The sequence below is a fragment of the Rattus norvegicus genome, chromosome 18 (assembly GCF_021556685.1).
Source record: "Rattus norvegicus strain SHRSP/BbbUtx chromosome 18, alternate assembly SHRSP_T2T, whole genome shotgun sequence".
Taxonomy (NCBI): Eukaryota; Metazoa; Chordata; class Mammalia; order Rodentia; family Muridae; genus Rattus; species Rattus norvegicus.
In genome coordinates, this window is record NC_141551.1 from 77,742,197 (window position 1) to 77,754,469 (window position 12,273).

A 12,273-nucleotide genomic window follows, 5' to 3' on the forward strand; every position below is an offset into this window, starting at 1 on the left:
CAGGACATCGGTCTCGGGTCATGCTGTTTGTTCTGTTCTCCACACCATGGAAGTTACTAGAACATAGGAATGTGAGCTGGACTACTTACTAACATCAAGAACAAGTCACACACTGCCACATTTCTGAGCCGAGTCTTTCTTAGACAAGAATGAAATCTGACACCCTCTGTCTTCCACATGAAAATTAGCACCATTTGAGTGAAGCGCATGCCATAGCAAGTCTACTCACAACAAGCCGTCGGCAAGACCACTAGAGCCCCAACAGCTACTGTCTGTCCTTACATAGAAGCATCACAGTTGACCCTCAAGTTATGCATGGAATACAACAAATACTGTGGTTCAATTATTACTGAGGTTAGATATTCCCATCAGAAAGAAGCATTGTTTGGTGTGCCATCTTGCTTCCTATTACTGTGATAAGCACCATAGCCAAGGTAATGTGGGAGGAAAGGGTTTACAGCTTACAATCCATCCTCCGGGGAAGGTGAGGCAGGAACTCATGACCCAAACCTAGAGGTCAAAACTGAAGTAAAGACCATGGAGGAATGGTGCTTACTTAGTCCCCATGGCTTGTTCAGTCTGCTTCCTTACACAACCCAGTATAACCTGTCTAGAGTTGGTGCTGTCCACAGTAGGTTGAGATTTCCTATATCAATTAGCAATAAAGAAAATGATTGATAGACATTGCCATGGGCCAGTCTGAATGGACCAATTCTTCAGTTGAAGCTTCATTTTCCCATGTGACTCAAGATTTGTATCAATTTGATAGTTAAAGCTAACTATGATATCTGTTTCCTTCAGTCTGTAAGCATAGTCAAACAAATATATTAGATGTGTGTGTAATGGGGTTCATATGTACATGTGTGTATTATGGGTGCATGCATACTGTATTCGTGTGTGTGTGTGTGTGTGTGTGTGTGTGTGTGTGTGTATGACGTAGAGGCCAGAGGTCAACCTCAAGTGTCTTCTTTAATTGCTTTCTGCCTTCTCTTGAGACAAGATCTCTTACTAAACCTTGAACTCACCAAGTGGGTTAGACTAGCAGGTCCCAAGGATTCTCCTTTCTCTACCTCCCCAGAGCTGAGATAACAGGTACATGGTGCATGCCCAGCTTCTTACATGCCTATAAAGTATAGCATAAATCAGGAGGAATTTGTTATTATTTAATAGAATGATCGTAGTATGTTCTTCTCTTAGGGCCCATGACCTGCCCAGCCACAGATTATTGATTTCATAGTGGTGCCTTGTGCTATCTTGTAGATCATGCCTTAAATTCACCAAAAAATAGTTGGTTACTTCCACAACATGGGTGCCACTATGGCATGAGTGGGCAATCATTACTACTGTTAATCAGAGTTCACAGCTGGATGACTTTATTAGTCATGGTTTGTATTCCTGCACAAAACATCATGACCGAGACACAAGTTGGGGAGGAAAGGGTTTATTCAGCTTACACTTCCACATCGCTGTTCATCACCAAAGGAAGTCAGGACTGGAACTCAAGCAGGTCAGGAAGCAGGAGCTGATGCAGAGGCCATGGAGGGATGTTACTTACTGGCTTGCTTCCCCTGGCTTGCTCAGCTTGCTTTCTTATAGAACCCAGGACTACCAGCCCAGGGATGGTACCCACAATGGGCCCTCCCATCCTTGTTCACTAATTGAGAAAATGCCTTACAGGATTTGAGGCTCGATCTCAAGAGAAGCTCCTTTCTCTGTGATAACTCCAGCTTGTGTCAAGTTGACACACAAAACCAGTCAGTACAATTGACCCCTTGTCAACTTAGCACACAAACACATCACTACTAAGCTTGACCCTTACTTTTTCATTCATCCCCCAAGATTTAAATAATTTTAAAAGTCCCACAGTCTTTACAAATTCTTACATATTAAAATTTCAATCCCTTTAAATTATTCAATCTCTTTGAAAATTCAAAGTCTTTTTTACAGTTCAACATCTCTTAACTGGGTTCCACTAAAATACTTTCTTTCTTCAAGAGGGAAAAAATATTAGGGCACAGTCACAATCAAAAGCAAAATCAAACTCTAACCGTACAATATCTGAGATCTTTTGGGTTCCTCCAATGGCTTGGGTCACTTTGCCAGCTCTACCCTTTGTAGCACACACCTTGTCTTCTAGGTTCCAGCAGCCTGTACTCCACTGCTGCTGCTGTTCTTGGTGGTCATCTCATGGGACTGGCATCTCCAAAACACTGCTGTCTTCCACTGCAACTAGGCTTCACCAATAGCCTCTCATAAACTCTCTTCACGGTGCCAAGTCTCAACTCCTTTGTATGACCCATTCAGTCCTGGCCCATTAATTACAACTGAGGCTGCACCAAAGGCCTTCCATGGCCTCTCACGGTGTCAAGCCTCAGCTGCTCGTCATGACCCCTTCATGCCCCCTTCATGCTTTCAAAGCCAGTACCACCTGGATGACTCTTACACATTACCAAGCTGCAGTATGAGGTGCAACCTTGGCTATCTTTGAACCACAGCTTCTTTGTGCACTCAGAAAACACTTCCCATAAGACTTCACCTCAATGATGCTGATCTCCTCTTAATTACCACTAATTTCTTAGCTCCAGCTGACCAGCATCAATAGTCCCAGTAACACAAAGGTTTGCTTTAGTAGTTCTGGTATCTTGTTAATTACAGCTGATTCTTCAGCCCCAGCTAACCAAAACCACAGAATCTTTACAATCAAAACAGCAATGACCCTGATAAGAGTCTTTAATCTTCCCTCTGAAATTTCACAAGCCAGGCCTTCATCATTTGCACCGTTCTCAACATTATCTTCCAAGCTCCTACAGAACATCCCACAGAGCTCTTAACATCCGATGGCTCTTCTAGCCCAAAGTTCCAAAGTCCTTCCACAGTCCTCCCGAAAACATGGTCAGGTTGTCACAGGAATACAAATATGCCACTATACTAGTACCAATTTGTCTTAGTCAGGGTTTCTATTCCTGCACAAAATATCATGACCAAGAAGTAAGTCGGGAAGAAAAGGGTTTGTTCAGCTTACGCTTCCACATTGCTGTTCATCACCAAAGGAAGCCAGGACTGGAACAAAGGAAGCAGAGGCCATGAAGAGGTGGTACTTACTGGATTGCTTCCCCTGGCTTGCCCAGCTCACTTTCTTATAGAAAGCAGGACCACAAGCCCAGGGATGGCACCACCCACAATGGGCTAAGCCCTCCCATCTTGATCACTAATTGAGAGAATGTCTTACAACTGGGTCTCGTAGAGTTATTTCCTCAAGGGAGGCTCCTTTCTCTGTGATAACTCCAGCTTGTGTCCAGTTGACACACAGAACCAGTCAGTATAGTGACTTTTTCTCTATCAGTAGTATGTTATAACACCTTCCAGCATTGTGAAAGCTAGCCATTACAGACGAAGCTTCTAGGTCAGTACCTATTTAATTTCTCTAACTTCTATGGCTCAAGTATGTGGCTTCTTCATCAGTACCATTTTATTATCGCATTCTGAATGTCAATCAAGAGCAATGGAAATACTCTACAATGTTTTGTGGCTTATAGGGCCCTACTGTCTAATAATTCAAGAAGAGATAACACATTTGGGGTAATGGGCTTTTTAAGTGCTAGACTATAATATCTAGCAGAGACACAGTTTCCTTCCTACGAGGTAACTGTATCTAAACATTTATTTTTAAAATAATTGTTTTACTTTTATTTTGTGTGCATCTGTGTCTTGCCTGCATGTATGTCTGTGTGAGGGTGTGAGTTAAAGTCTTTTGAGCTGCCATGTGAGTGCTGGGAATTGAACCCAGAACCTGGAAGAGCAGCCAGTGCTCTAAATACTTAGCAATATTTTTCAGACCCTGTTTAAACTTTGGACATGTATGTATAAGTATATTTTAGGACATTTCTACGGTCTTAGATTTTCAAAGTGTGTAATAAGCTCAAACGGAATTGCTCACCGTCCAGTGCACACATCTTTCAGAGGGTCTTAGTGCTAGCCACAGGTCCCCTCGCACCCTTCCCCACCATCACCCTCGCACCCTTCCCCACCATCACCCTCGCACCCTTCCCCACCATCACCCTCGCACCCTTCCCCACCATCACCCTCGCACCCTTCCCCATCATCTGCTTCCACCCTCCACACGATTTAACCCTTTCTCTTCCACTATTTCCTTTTTCATTTTTATCACCGTATCTTATCACTCACCTCTTGAAAGCTGCCCCTCCCTCCAGCCCCATACTAGTTTTCTGACCTCTGTGGTTATCTCAAATGAAACACGGTTCTCTAAGGATTCAAACCTCGTGTCCATGTATGAGAAAAGACATGCGGTGCTTGTCTTTCTGGGTTGGGTTCTGTAATTCAGTATGATAGTTTGTAGTCCCATTGCTCATTTTCAAATTTCACTATTTCGTTTTTCTTAAAAGCTGAATAATACTTTGTTGTGTAAATGTAGCACATTTTCATTATTTAATCAACAGTTGATACACACCCAGTCTACTGTAAACAAGGAAACAATAAAGAGGTAAGGAAGATAGCAGACTATCTATATAGTAAGATATACAATCTCTGGGGTATATGCCCAAGAGCAATCCGTCCACACCATTTCCAGCATTTTAGAGACTGAGGGAGGAGGATCGCCATGAGGTGGAGGCCAGGTTGATGTACAGGATGAGACTATTTCAAGAAAACTTTTTTTAATTAACAAGCACAGGCTGGAGAGATGGAGAGTAGTTAAGAACATTTACTGCGGGGCTGGGGATTTAGCTCAGTGGTAAAGTGCTTACCTAGGAAGCGCAAGGCCTTGGGTTCGGTCCCCGGCTCCGAAAAAAAGAACCAAAAAAAAAAAAAAAAAAAAAAGAACATTTACTGCTCTTGCGAAAGACTCGAGTTTGATTCCCAGCACCCAGATCAGAAAGCTTACAACTGCCTGTAACTTCAGCTTCCGGTGATCTTATGCCCTCTTCCGGCCTCTGCAGGTGCCTGCACTCAGATACGAACACAGTCCACACATAGATGCATGCACACCTGTAATTAAAAAATTAAAATTAAGGGGCTGGAGAGATGGCTCAGTGGTTAAGAGCACTGATTGCTCTTCCTAAGGTCCTGAGTTCAAATCCCAGCAACCACATGGTGGCTCGCAACCATCTGTAATGAGATCTGATGCCCAATTCCAGTGTGTCTGAAGACAGCTACAGTGTACTTATATACAATAAATAAATAAATCTTAAAAAAAATTAAAATTAAAAATTAAACACTCAAAATAAATAGGCAGAGCTGCTGCATCTGCGCTACTTGACCTCTGCACTGTGTGTGCACTACTCATTTGAGTGAAGCCCCGAGGTTTCTCCTGTACTCAAGACTGGAAACTGAACATGGAACAAGGCCCACACAGTCCGCCTTGCTGTGCCCTTATCTAACACTTCCCACTTCCTAAACCCTCGATGCAGTACCCAGAGCTCAGCAGTAGTGGGTCCCTCCTGCACATGCATGAGAACATACTCACATACAAACCAGTGACAACCCCAGATGCTGTTCCTCAGCCTACATTCACCTTCTTTTTGCTTTTCTTTTCTTTTTTTGCTTTTCTTTTCTTTTCTTTTTTTTTTTTTTTTGACAGGGTCTCTCAATGATTCAGAGCTCACTTAGTAGCCTAGCCAGGGATCTGCCTGCTTCTGTATCCCTGGTGCTGCGATTACAAGAGTGCACTGTCTCACCTGGACTTTATGTGGGTTCCAAGGACTGAACTCGGGTCCTTACACTTGTCTGACAAGTTCCTTACTAAACAATCATCTCTCCAGCTCCTAAGAACCCTGACACAGGGTAAGTAAAGGACATATTGTTTGAAGGCATCGGGGCATCTGCCTGCTTGGTCATTTGAACCTAGAGAGCAAAGAAAAAAGAGGTAGGGTAGGTGGACATGTGTTTAGATATTTAATAAATCTACATTGGCTAACCAGTTTAAGCTACAGGAAAGTGTGTAATAAGCTCAAACGGAATTGCTCACCATCCAGTGCACACATCATAAAGACAGGTCATAGATCTTTTTTCAGAGCTGTTCTCTCTGCCCAGCACAAAGAATTCTTTTGTGGCACCTACCTACTGCAGCACGATGGCTACCACACTACAGCTATTACAGAGCAAGTCAAAGCCAAATTTCCTGTTAAGTTGAACGCTTAGTCTGCCCATAACTTACCAGTACGGTCACTTTCACCCAGACAGGAGTACATAGTAAGGACAGCAGCTTCCTTCTCTGATGATCTTCAGCCTGGGAGGAAAGGGTGTCATGGTTCTGTCCTTTCAACCTGAGCCAAGCTTCCTCTACCCCTGTGTCTTAGTCAGCATTCTGTGCTGTGAAGAGACACCATGACCATGGCAACTCTCATAAAGGGAAAGGTTTAGTTGGAGCGTGCGTACAGTTTCAGAGGTTTAGTTCATTACAGTTATGTCAAGAAGGCAGTCGTGATGCTGCAAAAATTGCAAGTTCGACACCTGGATGCACAGGCAGCAGGAAGAGACAATTCGTCTGGGTTGATCTTTTGAAAGCCCAAGCCCAACCCAAAGCCACATGTCCTAGTCCCTCTCAAGTAGGGCCACTCCCTAAAGACCAAGAATTCATATCTATGAGCCTATGGGGGCCATTTCTATTCAAACCACTACACCAGGATCTGTCATCATGCCAAAATCTCAACCCAAAGGCCCATGACTATCAGCCTGACATAGGAACAGATGTCAGAGATGGCCTCACCCCCGCTGATTGGCAGCAATGACCCTATGCACAGAAAACAGCCTCCTCGAAGTTTGTGACAATAGCACCCTGGTCATAGCGATAAGCAGTTGTGTAGACAGGATTGCTTATGAGGCTCTCTGATGGCGGTTGTTTTCCACACACATAGGGAGAGGGTGGGAATTCCATCCTGAAGACTGAAGGCTACAGTGAGGTCTTTTTAGGCTTTGTGGCTCTATGGTCAAACCTCAGCTTGCTATCAAGTACTATGTCCTGAGTAGAGTGGGAAGGTCCTTCTGGTGCCCTGGTGCCTGCACTGCTAAAGCAGGAGCCTCTGTTCTCCTGTCCCTGCCCAGTGCTCATTCCCACCTGCATGTAACCTCTGCATGCTCACTCGTGTCCTTTTCAGCTGTTTTAGTTTTTCTGTTTACACAATCCATAGGCTTTTATGGCTAATTGAAAAAGCACTAAAATTCCAACAACACCAAGAAATGGTGAAAGACCCATTTGCCCAGCCTGGGTCTCTATTCATCTTTCCAGTGAATAGTCTATTTTTCTGACATGAGGTTGGTTTCCTTGACCATCCTTCCTGTACTTTTAGAAATGGTATGTGGTTCTGATATGCATTCCCACCTGTGTTGTTTGTGTTTGTGGGAACAGATCTATACAAGGAACTGAGAGTTACCCACATTGGTTGCTTTGGGTTCTTTGGCACCAGCAGTAAGGTGTCAAGGAACAGCAGTATATGTGCATTTCACTCTTAGGAGGTCATCTCTGCAGGAGAGTTTTGGAATATCGTGGCTGAAGAGTTGAGGTGCACAGGTGCTGCCTGTCATTAATAAAAAGATAAAGAGAGTGGGGCTATGTTCTATGGAGGTCTGAGGGAATGGAGTGCCCATGCTGAGACATCCCTTCCCCCTGAGGGACCAGCCACATGATGGTATAGTATAGAATAGAGTTTATTCAGGACATGGGGAGAGGAGTTAAGAGGGTAGCAGGGGGGAGAGAGAGAGAGAGAGAGAGAGAGAGAGAGAGAGAGAGAGAGAGAGAGAGAGGAGAGAAGAAGGAGAAGAAGAAGGAGGAGGAGGAGGAGGAGGAGAAGAAGAAGAAGAGAAGAAGAAGGAGGAGGAGGAGGAGGAGGAGGAGGAGGAGGAGGAGGAGGAGGAGGAGAAGAAGAAGAAGAAGAAAGGAAAGGAGTAGAGTAGAGAGTAGAGGCTGGCCATGAGCACATGGAGAGAAGGGGGAGGGAATGGGAGGAGAAGGGAAACAGGGGAAGAGGGTAAGAACAAAAAACAAGAGCAAGAGAGAGGAGGGGGCAAGCAGCCCCTTTTATAGTGTCAGGCATACCTGGCTGTTGCCAGGTAATGGGGGTAGAGCTTAGAATGCTAACACTGCCTACTTTAGATGGAGTCTTCCAAAGGACTTTTCTCCTTAGATCCTCTAGTGTTTGAGTCTTCTATCCATGCCCATCCAATATACATTGGTATTTTATTAGAAAAAGTGGGCATCTCTTCACACATTGAATGACCACAAAATCTTACTGCATGGAAGAGAAGGAGTAGAACTGGATGATTGGAGAGAAATGGTCTTAAGGTACCCTGAGATATGCTTTGTACCTCCAAAGACAAGAATGCCACAAGCACGGACTCTTGGGAGCTGGTGAATCTGAATCATCAGAATCACTGATGCAGCCGCAGACTACTGCGATGGTTACTGTTGTCAACTCAACAGGATCTAAGATCACCTTGAGGACAGACCTCTGGGCATTCCTATGATGGAATTTGTAGATTAGGTTAACTGATAGGAGGAAACTAACTAAGATCATAGCCATTTCACAGGCCAGAGCATGTACACACACACACACACACACACACACACACACACACACGTTGCACAGGCTGGAGCACCCCATTGCACAAGCTGGAGCACCACAGCAAACAAGAAGACAATGAACTAAGCACCAGCATTCACTTTCTCTGCTTCTTGCCTGTGGCTGGCCTGTGGCCAGCTGCCTTGCCTTCCTTTTACTTTGCAGAGGGACTTTGCTGTGTGTCCCCTCAACTAGAAGCCCAAGTAAACCGTAGGTTGCTTCTTGCCAGGTATCTTAGAGTAAAGTGATGAGAACAGTAGTTAATGCAGTCAGTGAGGTGAGAGGGGTCTCAGAAGTGCAGTCATGGACCCTTGGTCACCAATGGTCTACACAAGCAGAAGTCAAAATAACTCTCCTCCAACAATTACATTTTTCCTTTACAGGAAGTAAATACCTCTGACAGTAAAATGTAATAGATGGTGAATTTCAAGAGAAATCACATTTCGAGATTCGAAGGCCTATGGGGCATAAAATGAAAACATGACTCATTTCCCAGCCCATTTATGAGACATTTCCAATAAGATGTACACACAATGTGCTCCAGGTTAAAATTATTTTTTGTTTATGTCCAACTCTTAGGGAAAAATGCAATGTAAAGTCAGATCTGAAATGTTTGAGACCCCAGTCAACCTTTCTAGAAACTTGTGGAAGTAACCACATTCAAGGGTCTAGAAATGATAGCTCCTTGTACCTGTAAACTGTGCACTGCTGCACTCAAAACCAGCCTGGACTGCACAGCAAGACCCCGCTCTAAAAGGAAAAAGCAGGGATAGAAGTCATATTTGGTTTTAGGTATGCATGTCACAGAGTAACCTGGTGTTTGTGTTATACGACAGTCCTAAAGGAATGAACACTGAATTATTAGCTTTCCCATCAACTGCCTAAGTGTTCCATCAAAATGCATATGTGTGCATTTCGTACATAGCTAAGTAGGCACACAGCTGTGAAGTCTGGGGAAGATTCATTTCTGCTCTTAAAATGTTACCTGAATGATTTCCGTCTTGTTTTGCTTTCAATTACTAGGATAGAGGCCATGACCAAAAGCAACATGAGGACAGGAGGATTTATTTCCACTTATAGGCTTCAGTCCACCATCCAAGGAAGCCAGGGCAGGAGGTCAAGGCAGGGACTGAAGCAGAGGCCATAAGGGAGGCTACTTGCTGGTTTGATCTCCGTGGCTTTCTCAGATTGATGTTTTATTCAGCCTAGGACCAACTACCTGTCCAAGGGTGGCACAGCCCGCATTGGGCTTGGCCCTGCTTTATCATTTATTGATTAAGGAGCCCCACAGCTGTGCCCATGGGCACTCTGATGGCCCATGAGCATATCGATGGGTCATCTTCTTGATTGCTAATTGATATTGGAGGGCATAGACTCCTGTGGGTAGCATCACCCGGAGGCAGGTGGGCCTGTGCTGTATAAAGAAGGTGGGTAGCCATTAGCGAGGCAACAATCAGGGTTCCTCCATGGCCTCTGCTTCTGTTCTCGCCTCCAGGTTGCTACTCTAGCATTCTAAGATGAAAGCCTCTAAGCTGTGAGAGAAAACAAACCCTGCCCTCCCTACATTAGCACTTTGGTTGCTGTTTTTATCACAGCAGCAGAAGTCAAACGAGGACAAATGTCCCATGCGTCATACTTTATTAAGAAATTTAGTCCATTTGACTTCCAAATATTAAGTGGCTACACAGAGAACCGCACATCTGTATGTGCTCCTTCTTGATTGTCACGAAAGCACGGGTGTTCAGACCCTCAGTGAGGTTGACGGTCGCAGCTCCTTCACAGCGAGCCGGTCAGCAGGAGATTGTTCCTACTACATTATCAATTCAAAATTGGAGTCACCGTCACCAAACTCTGCTAGCATCTTCCCAGGAATGCTCCTTCCCAGATGTGTGCTCATGTCAACCATCCAGCAACATCCTTTGTTCTAACAGTTAGGTGAGTCTGCTACATTGATGTAAACAATTCCTGTGTAGATAGAATCATTTTTCATCTCCTAACATCACACATTCCACGTGACTATAATCGACTTTCTAGAGTGCCCGAGAAGGTGGCCATGTAAGGTGTATAGATGTTTGTCAAGCTAGAAGATGGTTGGCTGTCCTGTCTACATCACTTGGCTTCTGACAGATGTGTGACTTGTCCCTGCCCTGAATATCCGCATGAGGCATGTCTTCGCGGAAGGGAGCTCTTTCTGTGTGTGGACGTTGTCAAGGCTGGACATCTGTGGTGGTGTTGCGAAGAAGTACTCCCTAATGTCGGCAGTCCACGGAGGACGTGGAGTCATTTGTTCTATCTGACTCTTCCAATAAGGAAGCAGGGGGCATGTGTGGGAAATGGGTAAAGTATTGGGAATCTCATGTCACAATCTCTCCCCTCCATAAGAGAACAAGGCAAGCTCTCCTTACTTTATGAAGGCAATCATTGTGTCAGCAGCAGAACTTGAGTGAAGGGGTCATGGGAGGAGTGCCTGGAGTCACACCAAGAGCGCAGAGCTACACAGAGTAGAGAATGCTCTCATGTATCCCCAGGCCCTCTGACTAGACGTGCTCTCTGTATAAAGGGCAGGACATTGTCTGACACGTGCAGAATACTTGGGATGACACAAAGCTCTCTAGAGGGATCACTGTGAGGTGTTTAACCAATAAATGAACTTGATCAGCCCTCGCACCACCTTCATCCGGGAGCCCCTGGCTGGAGATAAGATTGCAGCACTGTCTCCTCACGGACGAATGAGAAAATAGTCTGAGGTGTGCAGGACTCTGGCCTCAAATGCTCTCCACTACTACAAGACGAAGGACAAAGAGACCTGACCTGCAATCATGGTTCAGAAGGCAAGCAACCCGGGTGCATGTGGACCTGCAGAAGTGACTCTACAGGACATAGACCTTACATTGCAGCACTCAGTCAAGAGAATTACAGTTACCGATGCATACAGCCCCAGGCTTTTGGGCCTTCGGGTTTAGAGAAGAAAAATACTCTCTTCAGCATATTCTAAAAATCCTGGGTTTTCCACACAGATTCGTAAGAACTTTCTTCAATCATAGTTTACTTTTTAGAGTCAAGGCTGCATAAGGATAGCCCTGGGACCTGGCCTTCTGAACTGAGGGATGTATGACCAGAAGAGGCTGTCTGCAGCCAGGGCACTTCTGAGGAGGCTCTGCAGGGATATAGTCACCTCTGACTCTGGGGACTAAAGGGAGGAACACCGTGAGGCTGCACACAGGTTATGGAGGCAGGGAACGCAGGCTGCATGGTGAGTTCCAAGCAGTGGAGCTTCTGAAGAACTCAGCAGGGGCAGAAACCAAAATATCTGAGCTCCAAAAAGTGTGAAGTAGGGGCCCTGTGTGCCTGAAGCACATGCATAGGGAGGCCAGGCCTGCCTGGCTTGGTCCTCCTGTCAGACGTCTCTAAAGCACAAAGGTGTAGGATATACCAGTAGAGTTGCTGCCATTCTGTTATGAATAGAAGCTGGAAAAAAATTGTTACAAGACACACATATTTCCAGCAACAGCGATCCTCTCTTTAAACACACACATATACACACATGAATCACATAAACAAACACACAGGCATACATACCACATACACACAGACACACAGATGGACAGACGTAGGTTGATGTCATTATGCAGGTGAAGGCAGGTACAGGATAGAACGAGGCCTGTCATTGGACGAGAAGGAAGGATGGGTAGAAGAAGAG